Source organism: Canis lupus, chromosome 14 (assembly GCF_048164855.1).
Source record: "Canis lupus baileyi chromosome 14, mCanLup2.hap1, whole genome shotgun sequence".
In the NCBI taxonomy this organism is placed as follows: Eukaryota; Metazoa; Chordata; class Mammalia; order Carnivora; family Canidae; genus Canis; species Canis lupus.
The window spans coordinates 7932004-7944560 of record NC_132851.1 but is presented as its reverse complement, the minus strand read 5'-3'; the positions used below and the strand labels follow the sequence as shown (position 1 = coordinate 7944560).

Sequence of the window (12557 nt, the reverse complement as noted above, 5' to 3'; positions counted from 1 at the left end):
TTCAGGAGATGCTGCATTTGGCCAGGTCACTGTCCACTAAGAACAAAAAGAGAGAGAGATTTTCACATAATTCATTTTATAAAGATGTCTACCTGGACACTAAATTAGTCCAACTCTCTGTATTTACAAGTAAGTGGCACACCATAGTCAGCAAAATGTGGTAATGAAGGTTTATAGACATCTAACCTCACCCAGGTTGCTGGTGATTTTTAAATCTAAATTTGAAAACAGTATGTTTGACTAAGGAAAAAAAAAACAATTGCTTAATTTTGCAGTTTCAAATATTAGGTTTCTTTTATAATTTTTAAGTCTAACATTTTAGATTGCCCAGTTTAACAGATAAAAATCTTACTGTGATCACACTTTATTTCAATGGTTTTTAAATATTTTTTCCTTAAGTACTACTTATCTAACTGCATTATTCAGTTCTCCAATCTTAAAAATTAAGCAATATTTTAAAATCTCATTCAATTTAGAAATCTAGCTGGGTTAGACTTACAGAAATAAGAATAACAGCTTAATAGTTTCTTAAACATAAACCTATATTGTTCCAACCCATTATAAGAACTTGATATCAATTAATCCCATTTGTATGCCCATTTCATAGATTTAAGAGAACTTAAAATATTGTTCACATTCAAATAACTAGTAATTGGAAAATTCACTATAAAAGCATAGATCTACAACACTGCAGAGTCCTTGTTTTTCTATTATGATAAAAATCCCTTCACAGTCCTCAAAACACTTCCACTGCCCTTCTTAAAGGGAGGATGATGAACTGACTTCATAGCTCATTGACCTCCATCACCTTTCAATTATCCAGGATCTACTTTCCAGTTTCTGAATTATCTATGTCTCTATTGATTTTTCTATCTCATACTGTTTGCTTTTATGTATTCAATAGCTTATTAGTAAGTTTCCTGGGCCATGAAATGTGGAAGGACTGAGGTCTGAGATCAGTGAATATTCTTATTCAAAATTCTAAAGCAATTCTTAATGTAAAAGAAGACTGAAGGTAAGGCTTGTGGTTTCCTGCCCTAGGTTCCTCCCCTCAATTCAGAGCTTACTATTGCCATATATAGCTGTTTGTTTTATTTAGTCCAAACACACACATACACACACACACTTCATTACTACTTGTAAAGCTCTTTAAAAAAATCTAACCTGTATATGCTTGATGTGATTCTACGAACTTTGCAAATAGTAGCTTATTTAATCCTCATAATGACCTTATAGGGGATTATTATTATTATTATTTATTATTATTATCATCTTTTACATGAGGAAACTGAAACACAGTCATTAACTGGCAGTGCTGGAATTTAATTGTTCCCAAAGTCAGGCTAACTTTTAGCCCAGGCAGAAATTGTCCGAAGACAATTCTGAGCTTTGTCCTGAGGGTCCATGGTGATGGTATTTTTACCATCAGGTGATGTGTTTGAGTAATGTGTTCACCTCATAGTCACTGTTTTTAGAAAGTGAAAAATATACCAAAGACAATGTCATTTGCTCAGGTATGCTCTTGCCTTTTTTATGATATGCTGCCTAAGAGAGGGGAAACATGTCTGGCATCAGCTTTACTACATTTTTTTCTGGACTTAATGTTTCCCCACTGTATCTGTGAAAACTCAGGTTTATAGCTTCATCACTGGATGAGGAGTTTGTCTTATTCATCTTTTATTTATAGCACCTAACACAGTTCTTGGCTCATAGTAGAAGCTCAATAAATATTGATTTGAAATAATGAATGAAATTAGGTGAAAACCGAAGAAAGGTTATCATTCTTAAACCTACTCTTCTGGTTTTTCATATGAAATGAATCAATATCTTTCAATTATTCACCAGAAATTAAATTCTATAATGTTTAATGAATCAGAAGGAATATCATGTCTTGCCAAACTCCTGTACCATTTTTTCCTGTCCCTGGAATTTTCTTGGTTATTGCTGACATTTTACCTATTATAATATTCTCAACAAAGAAAACAGAATAGCCAAGCTGCTGTTAATAGCTTTTGAAGTGAATCAATTTATTGTCATAGCAACCAAAATTTACAAAACAGATCAATTAAAAAAAAGATTTAAATTCAAACTAGAAAGTAACTGTTCCTAGAAAAATGAGATAAATTATTCCACTTTTCAAAAAGTAACAAAGATAAGCCTCCTTCTTCCTCTGACAGATTTTCCAAAGTAAAAACTATAACCTACACACAGTCCAACTTGCATGTAGGAGTTAAGGATAGGTAGAGACAATAATGACACCCAAACATCCAGCAAATCCATAGATATAGATCCCTGCTCTGACCCCATGCCTGCTTAACTCCTGTTACCCTTCTGCTCTCAAATCATCCTACAAATTCAGAAAAGCCCTCCCTGACCTTGACCCTCACTAGATTCTGGGGAGTGACCCATGAAAGCACTCACAGCAGTGTGTAATGTCTTTTTATACCAACTATTAGTTTGTAATTTACCTCCATTTTTTAAAATAATTACTTGATTAACAATTGTTTCCCTCTAGAATGTGAGTTCTGTGAGTTCAACAACTGAATCTGCCCTCGTTCCCCTTGTAAACCTGACGATTATCACAGCATCTGAAACACTGAAGGTATTTTTACAAATATCATTGAAAACAATGTCCTAAGCAATATTTGTCCAGCACGTACAGAAAGAACTTGGTGTTTTTTTTTTTTTTTTAATGTGTCCTTAAAAGAAGAAAGAAAAAGGGCAAAATGCTAAAGTGCTTATTAGTAGAGTGATTCCACAAAAAGTTGAATGAAGTACTATGGTCCAGTCACATAGCCTCAAGCTTAGGCCTGGAAGATTTATCCAGGATGGAATTTAGATTCCTAAAGATAATGTTACTCATCTCTCAGCTGGCCATTTATTTATTTATTTAGTATTTTTAAAAATTTTTTTCTGTTTTATTTTTTTATTTAAATTCAATTAATGTATTATTGATTTCAGAGGTAGAGGTCAGTGATTCATCAGTCTTATACAAGACTGGGTACAGAGCTTATTACATCATGTGCCTTTCTTAATGTACATGACCCAGTTACCCCATCCCCCCACCCTTCTTCCTTCCAGTGACCCTCAATTTATTTCCTAAGATTAAGAGTATCTTATGGTTTGTCTCTCTCTCTCCAATTTCATCTTGTTATAATTTTTTCTCTCTTCCTCTATGATCTTCTATTTTGTTTCTTAAGTTCCACACATAAGTGAGGTCACACAATAATTGTCTTTCTCTGAAGGACCTATTTAGTTTAGCATAATATCCTCTAGTTCCAACCACGTCATTGCAAATGGCAAGATTTCGTCTTTTGATGATTGAGTAGTATTCCATTTATATATATACACCACATTTTATTGGATGTTGTTGCTATAAACATTGGGGTGCAGATGCCCCTTTGAATCAATACACCTGTATCTTTGGGGTAAATACCCAGTAGTGCAATTGCTGGGTAGTAGGATAGCTCTATTTTCAACTTTTTGAGGAACCTCCATACTGTTTTCCAGGGTGATGACACCAGTTTGCATTCACAGCAACAGTGTAAGAGGGTACGCCTTTTTCTGCATCCTTGCCAACATCTGTCATTTCCTGATTTGTGTATTTTAGCCATTCTGACTGCTATGAGGTGATATCTCATTATGCTTTGATTTGTATTTCCCTGATTCTGGGTGATGTGGAACATTTTTTCATGTGTCTATTGGCCATTTTTATGTCTTCTTTGGGAAAATGTCTATTTGTGTCTTCTGCCCATTTCTGGATTGGATTATTTCGTGTTTTTTTTTTTTTTTTGAGTGTTGAGTTTAATAAGTTCTTTATGGATTTTGGATACTAGCCCTTTATCTGATGTGTCATTTTCAAATATCTTCTCCCATTCTGTTAGTTGTCTTTTGGTTTTGTTGGCTAGTAGTTTATTTTTGCCTTTGTTTCTCTTGCCTTTGCAGATGTGTCTATTAAAAGTTGCTATGGCCGAGGTCACAAAGGTTGCTGCCTGTATTGTCCTCCAGGATTCTGATGTATTCCTGTCTCACATTTAGTCTTTTCATCCATTTTGAGTCTATTTTAGTGTATAGTGTGAGGAAATGGTCTAATTTCATTCTTCTGCATGTGGTTGTCCAATTTTCCCAACATCATCTGTTGAAGAGACTTTCTTTTTTTCCATTGGGTCTTCTTTCCTGCTTTGTCAAAGATTAGTTGAACACAGAGTTGAATGCCCATTTCTGGGTTCTCTATTCTGTTCCATTGATCCACGTGTCTGTTTTTTGCCAGTACTATACTGTCTTGATAATTAGAGCTTTGTAATAGAGCTTGAAGTCCAGAATTGTGATGCCACCAGTTTTGGTTTTCTTTTTCAACATTCTTTTGGCTATTTGGGGTCTTTTCTGGTTCTATACAAATTAGGATTATTTGTTCCAACTCTGTGAAATAAGTTGATGGTATTTTGATAGGGATTGCTTTGAAAGTATAGACTGCTCTAGGTAGCATAGACATTTTAACAATATTTATTCTTCCAATCCTTGAGCATGGGAGTTTTTCCCATTTCTTTGTGACTTCCTCAATTTCTTTCATGAGTGTTCTATAGTTTTCTGATCCTTTGCCTCTTTGGTTAAGTTTACTCCTAGGTATCTTATTATGGTTTTGGGTGCAATTGTAAATGGGATTGACTCCTTAATTTCTCTTTCTTCTGTCTCATTATTAGTGTATAGGAATGCAAAACTGATTTCTGTGCATTGATTTTATATCCTGCCACTTTGCTGAATCCTGAATGAGATCTAGCAATTTTGGAGTGGAGTCTTTTGGGTTTTACATATAGGATATCATGTCATTTGCAAAGAGTGAGAGTTTGACGTCTTTGCCAACTCAGATGCCTTTAATTTCTTTTTGTTCTCTGATTGCTGAGGCTAGGACTTCTACTACTATGCTGAACAGTGATGGTGATAGTGGACATCCATGCCATGTTCCTGACCTTAAGGGAAAAGCTCTGTTTTTCCCCCATTGAGAATGAGTTCGCTGTGGGGTTTTCATAGGTGGATTTTTGTTATTGAGGTAAATTTCCTCTATCCCTACACTGTGAAGTTTTAATCAAGAATTTGTACTTTGTCAAATGCTTTTTCGGTGTCTATTGAGAAGATCATATGGTTCTTGTCCTTCCTTTTATTAATGTAGTGTGTCACATTAGTTGATTTGCAGATGTTGAGCCAGTCTTGCTGCCCAGAGATAAATCTTATCTGGTTGTGATGAATCATCTTTTTAATGTACTGTTGGATCCTATTGGCTAGTATTTTGGTGAGAATTTTTATATCCATGTTCATCAGGGATATTGATCTGTAATTCTCCTTTTTGGTGGGGTCTTTGTTGGTTTTGGGATGAAGATAATGCTGGCCTCCTAAAAGCTGGCCTTTAATGAGAACTGATGATTTCCCTGTGTCCTCAAAAGTAGTGAGCACACAGTGAAGCACATATTAGGTTCCTGTGCAAGACACGTTCCTATCAACCTATACCAGGGTGCAAATGATTCTATTAACTACCAATCAGTCCAGACTCTTCTCTCCACTTAAGAAAGCCAGCATAGGGAATGTACTCAATAATATTGTAATAACTTTGTGTGGTGACAGATGGTAACCATATTTATCATGGTGAGCCTGTTGTAATGTATATAATTGTCAAATCAGTATGTTATATGCCTGAAATTAATTTAATATTCTATATCAGCTATACTTCAGTTATTATTTTTAATTAATTAATTAAAGTTTTTAAATAAAAAAGTCTGTTTGCAACTGAGTGTGAGTGACCTTGTAAGAGAAAGCCTTGGATCTGATTTACTTTATAAGAAAAATAAACCACTCACACACATCACAACTTTACAGAGATAAATCATTCCCATTACACAGAATAATTGGTGATGGTGCACAAATGTGTCAAAATAATTTAGTGGAGAATGGCAGTCCTGAGGTATGTTCCTAGGATATTCATGGGAAAAGCCAAAATTTTCTTCAGAAAGACACTTGAAGTTTTTGTTTGTTTGTTTGTTTGTTTGTTTGTTTGTTTTTAGTGAACAAATACCCAGGTATATTCTTTGCATGTCATGTCACCATTTTACCCCAAATTTCTTTTCTTTCAGCAGAAGATAACTTCCTTGGAAGGTTATACAATTCAACAGGAAGGCAGGAGAACTAAACTCCGAAAAGTAAGAATATCAACAGACCTCTTGAAGGACCAAAAATGAAAAGAAATCATTTTAACTGTACATGTATTTATTCTTGCATCTCATCTTTGGCTTATCTTGGGTGATGTTTACAACACTGGTTAGAGAAGGGTAGGATGGCTTCGTTTGGTTTGCAGTTCCACCAAGACTACACAGTAGATGAGAGGAAATTTTCACATGGAAATCAGATTAGTGCTACCAAAGGAAAGATATGTAAGTGCTGCTATGTACCACTGGAAAGTCTAGGCTTAGGCATAGGCAAATAGGAGAACTACTGATCCTTAGGGAAGGATCCAAGCATAGTGCTTCTATAGATTTACTCTCTTACGTGGTCTCTTTGGTCAGCCCCTGACTCTTTCTTCCTACCTCTACAGAATTAATCAGTGAAGAGGTGTCTAGGTTCCTGCTCTGTCATTTACCATTAGCCTGGCTCTAGGTTGTGGACAGATTGCTCATAATTGTGACCTGAAGCTGTCTCTGGTATTCTGACTGTCCACACAATGCGCATATTTCCCCAAATAGCTATTTTCCACTCTGTGCAGGATGCCCTGGAACTGACTAGAATGGGGATGGAGATTATTTCACATACACATACACCTCCCCTAGAGACTGTGCCTAGTGGTTTTAACCTCAACATTTTATAAGGTAGACATTGCCAACATCAGCAATAAGACCCCTTAATGGTGTTTTCTATGCCTGCTACAAGGCTTCCTGGTGAGCTGATCTGAATAAATTAGATTTAAATTCAACTTCCCATAACTATGTGAGTTATATCCAATTAAATCCAATCTTGCTAGATGCTAGTCTAAGAGGCTTCAGCCTAATATTCTATTTAGTCACGATCTCTTTGATCCTGATTCTATCACCCTTTCTACTAAACCTTTCTTCTAGCTTTTTGTCACCTGAAAATTTGGTCAGCAATATTTGATAGGGTAGTTGGCTAGGACAAGACACAGAGGAAAACTCAGTTGCACCGGTAAAGGCCTCTCCTCAAGCTAGCATTCATCTTGTGGTTCCTCTGCTCTGAATATAGCCTTTCCATCAGTGTCAACTACTTCTAGCCACATTATCACATTTCCTCATCTTGTCCACCAGAATGTCATAAGACATTTGCTGGAGTTTTCCTGATCATTTCCTATGGCTTCATAAGCATATTAGAAAAGAACAACAATAAGAGGAAGGATGTGAGTTTGTTTTGGTGTGATTGCTAAGTGATCACCAATTCTGTTTCTAAATGATGGCAAATAATGCATTTAATAATTCAGTCTAGTGTTTCCCTAGACAGTGAATCAAACATACTGGCCTTTAATATATAGTATTCAAATTCTTCCCTTTTGAAAACTTGAAACAAATCCTTTAACATTTCTTCCATTCTCCATCACTGTTCAGAGTTTGACTATACCTGCTCTTGAAATTCTTGGGGTAAATTCATTAAAGCCTAGAAAATTGAACTTTAAAAACATCTTGGTACTCTTTTACCTGCATTGTTTGTTTAATCCCTTCTTAATTAGGATTGCTCTATTATTTCTGATGTAAATATGTTTTGACAGACAGATGGAACAGGAATAGAGTTGAATAGTGTTTGTCTATCCACTTCATCAGTTATCCTAACACAAACTGTCCTATAGAGAAGACTTGCTCCTTCTTATTATTTTTCCTCTGAACACATAGTAGAAATTCTTCAATTAATGTGATCTATCTATAGTACCTGGTGGTTTCATGTGTATGTTAAGCTACTTGTGTACATTGTTTCACCACGCCTTTGATGCAGGATGTAGGTCTGTTCTTTGAGCATGAATCCCCTCTTTGGAGTTCTGCACTACTTTCTTGTGTATAGTATGTCTCATGGGCTACAATCTTCCACTCTTGTTTACTTCAAGTGCAATAAAAATTTAAATCACCCACAAAACAATCCAAGGGCAGTAATCTAGATTTTTACCATCTTTCAAATATCTTTTGATTATAATATGATTTCTCTTATTATTATTTTTACCAACTCATTTTTGTAATCTTCCTGAAATTTTTAATTTAGTATTTTTAAAAACTCCTTTCCTAGTCATTTCATGAGTTTGCATAATTTTTAACTATCACAGCATATAAAAGTGGCATAAACTGAGAAGAAACACAGTTGAAAGTTGGGATGTACATAGTTTCAATGATAGCTTTGCCTTATACACATTCTAGAAGGAGCCTAGGAAGCATGAGCCTTCAGAGGGGGCTGTAGTTTTTAGCAATGATGTTTTGGAAACAGGAATGAAGAGTGCCAGTTAATCTGTCATGCCATTAGGCAGAAGTCAGTTTGGAGAGCTTATTTTATAACTTCTTGAAACTCTTTTTTATGATTCTTAGATGTTTTCACAAAGCTTAGCATCCTAGAGCTTTGTTCTATAATATAATGGAATTCTTATAGGCTGTTCTTCTCTGTTGTTTTCCTTCTGAGCCATGGGTGCCTTCTACCCCCCATCACTCCTTCCTATAAATGCTTAAGAACTGAGAACTTCCTGTAGCAATCACATCTCCTTTAAAAGTGTCCTCTTAAAAAGTAAAGTAAAATAAAATAAAATAAGTATGTCCTCTTTATTATATTGGCAGATTCCCAGTATTGGTAAATTTAATTTAACCAATAAAACCACTATTTACTGCCTGCCTACTATGTGCAGAGCACTGGCTGTCTTTTCTTTGAGCAGCTTCCCTTCCCTTTAGGCTATGGGAACATGTTTACATTTCCTGTTATGGATTTTTTATTTTTCTAAGTTACTACCCTTAAATATGATATATGTCTGGCCTGCTCTTATTTTCTTTCTTTTTCCTTGGTGTTTTAGTAAAGAATTCTTTTGGCTTCTTGTGTCAGAATTCTCTAACTGGCTTAAAGAGAAGATGAGTGACTAAGTGTGTGTGTGTATCTGCACGTCTGTAGTAGAACTTCTTTCCTCCTGTAGCTAAAAGTCCAGGGATAAGACTCCTGGCAGGGATTTATTTTTTTTTTTTAAGATTTTATTTATTTATTCATGAGAGACACACAGAGAGAGGTAGAGACATAGGCAGAGGGAGAAGCAGGCTCCCTGCGGGGACCCTGATGTGGGACTCGATCCCAGAACCCCAGGATCATGACCTGAGCCTAAGGCAGACGTTCAAATGCTGAGCCACCCAGGTGTCCCCCTGGCAGGGATTTAATCCAGACTTCTTCAGTGTCATCAGGCTTCTGGCTCTACTTCTCTGCAATTCCTTTGGCTTTGACCTCAGCTGTGAATCACATTTGTCCTAAGGCTCACTCCCTCATGAAACTAAAAATCAAGTATTTAGTCATTTAATATGCCTCTTTCCCTCTATGTAACCTCCATGAGCACAAGGGCTGCACCTTGTTTTTCATACCTCACTTTGCCTGGCATGTAACACAGGCTCTGACACAGGATACATACTCAATGAACATTTGTTGAAGGAACAATGCTTACCTGTCGTAAGCCATGCGCTGAACTAGGTGCTTGTAGATCTCACCTCAAAATGTGTGTAAACATCACAGTTAGGGTGTCCCTTTTTTCTTTTTTATTTCTCTGGATCAAATTGTATTTGCTTCAAAGCCTCAGTCTCTGAGCTGGTGAGAATTTCTATCTTAGCCATTGGGGCACCCCCTTGCCACTTTATTTTGTACAATGCAAAACTGTTGAACATATGCAATACCAGAAAACAGGGTGAGAAGCAGCTCCTTTCACCAATAGTTGCTACGGTCCTTATGTTTCTTGATCCACTGAACATGGGTGAACATTCGCCAGTGTTGTCTGTCAGCACATTCAGGTGGGCTGCTGGACTCATATCTCATACCCATTCTCTATCTGAGGCTCTTTATGCAATGGCTTTTGTCACGCCATTCTAGGGCAAGACACATACTCTCCTCTAGGTGCCACCATTCTACCTCCACCATTCAAAGTACTTCCCTATGTCTCTATGACAAACCATGTAATCCCCCTCAACAAGCCATTCTTGGGGAAAGAAGTAGGCAAAAATAATGTTAGTGCAAGTTACTCTTTTGTTTATTTATTTTTAAGATTTTATTTATTTATTTATTTGACAGAGAGAGAGAGAGAGAAAGAGCACAAGCAGGGAGTCAGACAGGGAGAGGAAGAGAAAGAAGCAGGCTCTCCACTGAGCAGGGCCCCAGGATCATGACCTGAGCCTAAGGCAGAGGCTTAATGACTGAGCAACTCAGGCACCCCTCTTTTGTTTTTTTAATTAATGATTCATTCTTATATTTCATGGGTCTGTGTTTTATACAAGATGATCCTCAAGATAAAGGGTGATAAACAGGAAAGTTGGGCAGTCTGGCACCTATTCAGCAAGTCCATGGTGGGTTCTGTGTATGTATCCATCAGTCTCCAACACATTCTCCAAATTCTAGGTCACAACAAAATGTGAAGTGGTCTTCTGTCTCCATTTGTTGGTATTAATACCTTCTTCCTGTTCCCGGTAGAAGAAGCCACCCTAAGTGAACTCACCTACCCTGGCAGGGGAAAAATGTTTGTCAAGTGGACTCACCCAAAATGTAAGCCAGCACTAACACTGTTCTTCATTCTGACTCCAGTGGGAATTAATTCGACTCGTCAACTTGACTGCACTGTGTTATATTTCCCTCCTAATTTAGTAGCTATTAGAAACTTTATTGCTAGTTTTGTTTTACCTCTCCAATAGTATACCAATATCAATGATCAGTATGGTGTTACCACAGACAATAGAAGAATCCTGCATGCCAGTCACAGTTCTAGCCACAAAGAGACTGGACCTTTCTTTTTCAGTACAAAAAATTAGCATGGTCGCTTTTCCCATAGCAACAGTCCCTAAATTCAATATAAACCATTCTCTTATACCCCGAAGTCAAAATATGTAATATATGAAACCACTGGTTAATGTTATTGAGTATATTTTAAACATGAATTAGGGAAAAACTCAGAATCTTTGTTGTTGGTTTTTAATGTCTTGACAGGTTTACAAACCTAACGAGACATGGGGGAGTGTACAGTAATCTGGTTAACCCATGTGCGAATTATCTAAGCTCTAGTAGTCAAACTACCTACATTGTCTAAATGAACTGTATAATCTATGCAAGCTCAGATTAGTTAGGTACAGTCTTGGCTGACACACATTTTGGAAATGAAAAAGAAAAGAAAAAATAATGATGCTCAAGTTCACAAAGTTTGTTTGGAATACTCACAGACATTCTCTGACAAGCAACTGTTGGCAATCCTTCCTTTGCCTTATGCTGGAAAAGCTTTAAGAAAAGCTTTCTTGCATTATCCTGGTACTTATAATATGGCCTAGAAAAAAATTGCAGAGGAAGACAAAAATAGGTAAATAATATTTTTAAGTTCATCCAAATTCTAGAATTTCAAATCAGCCTACTTTAATATTGAAGAAATATCTGGTCACTCATATGAATCATTATCATTTCCTCAGCTCCAGTTCCAGGCACATAAGTATTTTTATATTTTTAAACATGTAGAAATCCTTTGGGGAACTTCGGTAATACTTTATATCTGAGGTTTCTATTAAAGGTTGGCTAGCACCATTTTGAAAGAAAGAGCGTTCCCTGTATGCTACTGTTAAGACCTGTAGTCCTCTTAGATAAGATGCACTCCTTCATTGGCTCAGTTCTTCTGCCTTCTAGGTTTAGAAAAGTATGAATAGTCTTCATCTTTACTTTAAAATCCATTCAAAATTGCCTTACATAAAGTAAGGCAACTAAATTTGAAGTTTAAAATAAGACAATCCTTGCAGGGAAAATCAGTCACTTATCAGTAGAGTTCCATGCAGCTCATTGGAAATTCAGAATTTGGAACACAAATTTAGAATATTGAACATGGCATTATTCATTGCCTGGCACAGAGTCATGCAAGGCAGCTAGCCAAACAAGCTATCTCTCTACTTACAGGTGAAACAACGGTTTGGAGAATCTTAAAAATTTGAAAACATTCATAAATCAAAATAGGAGGTTTTCTAAGGGGGAAGTTAACACTCTGCCAAGTTAAGCAAACTAAAGAAGAAAACAAGTCAGCCGTTAAAATGGTTTTCATGACAGACACTTACACTTCCTCAAACAATATCAATTAGTGTCTTCAGAACAGACTTCCTAAAGATGATATTTCAATCAGTATATTTTCTGGATGTAAAGAGCTTTCTTCCATTGTTTCAGACTGCAGAAATAGGACAACGGGTAGTGTTGCTGACAGTGGTAGAACCGGGATTTCCTCTGTGTGTGTATGAGAGAATATAAAAACTATAGCACTTCTGGAATTCTCAGATGAAAACTTTTCCCTACCTATCAGCAACAGAACTTCTTAATATGTGAATATTCTCAGCTTA

General features: G+C 36.4%; 1 long non-coding RNA gene across 1 annotated transcript; it reads right to left on the bottom strand.

Annotated features, from left to right (window-relative positions):
• Positions 1-10275: 10275 nt before the first annotated feature.
• Positions 10276-12005, bottom strand: LOC140603359 (uncharacterized). The gene is made up of 3 exons (XR_012006336.1): positions 11598-12005; positions 11410-11512; positions 10276-10701 (listed from the first exon to the last, which is right to left on the bottom strand). It is a non-coding gene; the product is annotated as an uncharacterized lncRNA (long non-coding RNA).
• Positions 12006-12557: the final 552 nt, after the last annotated feature.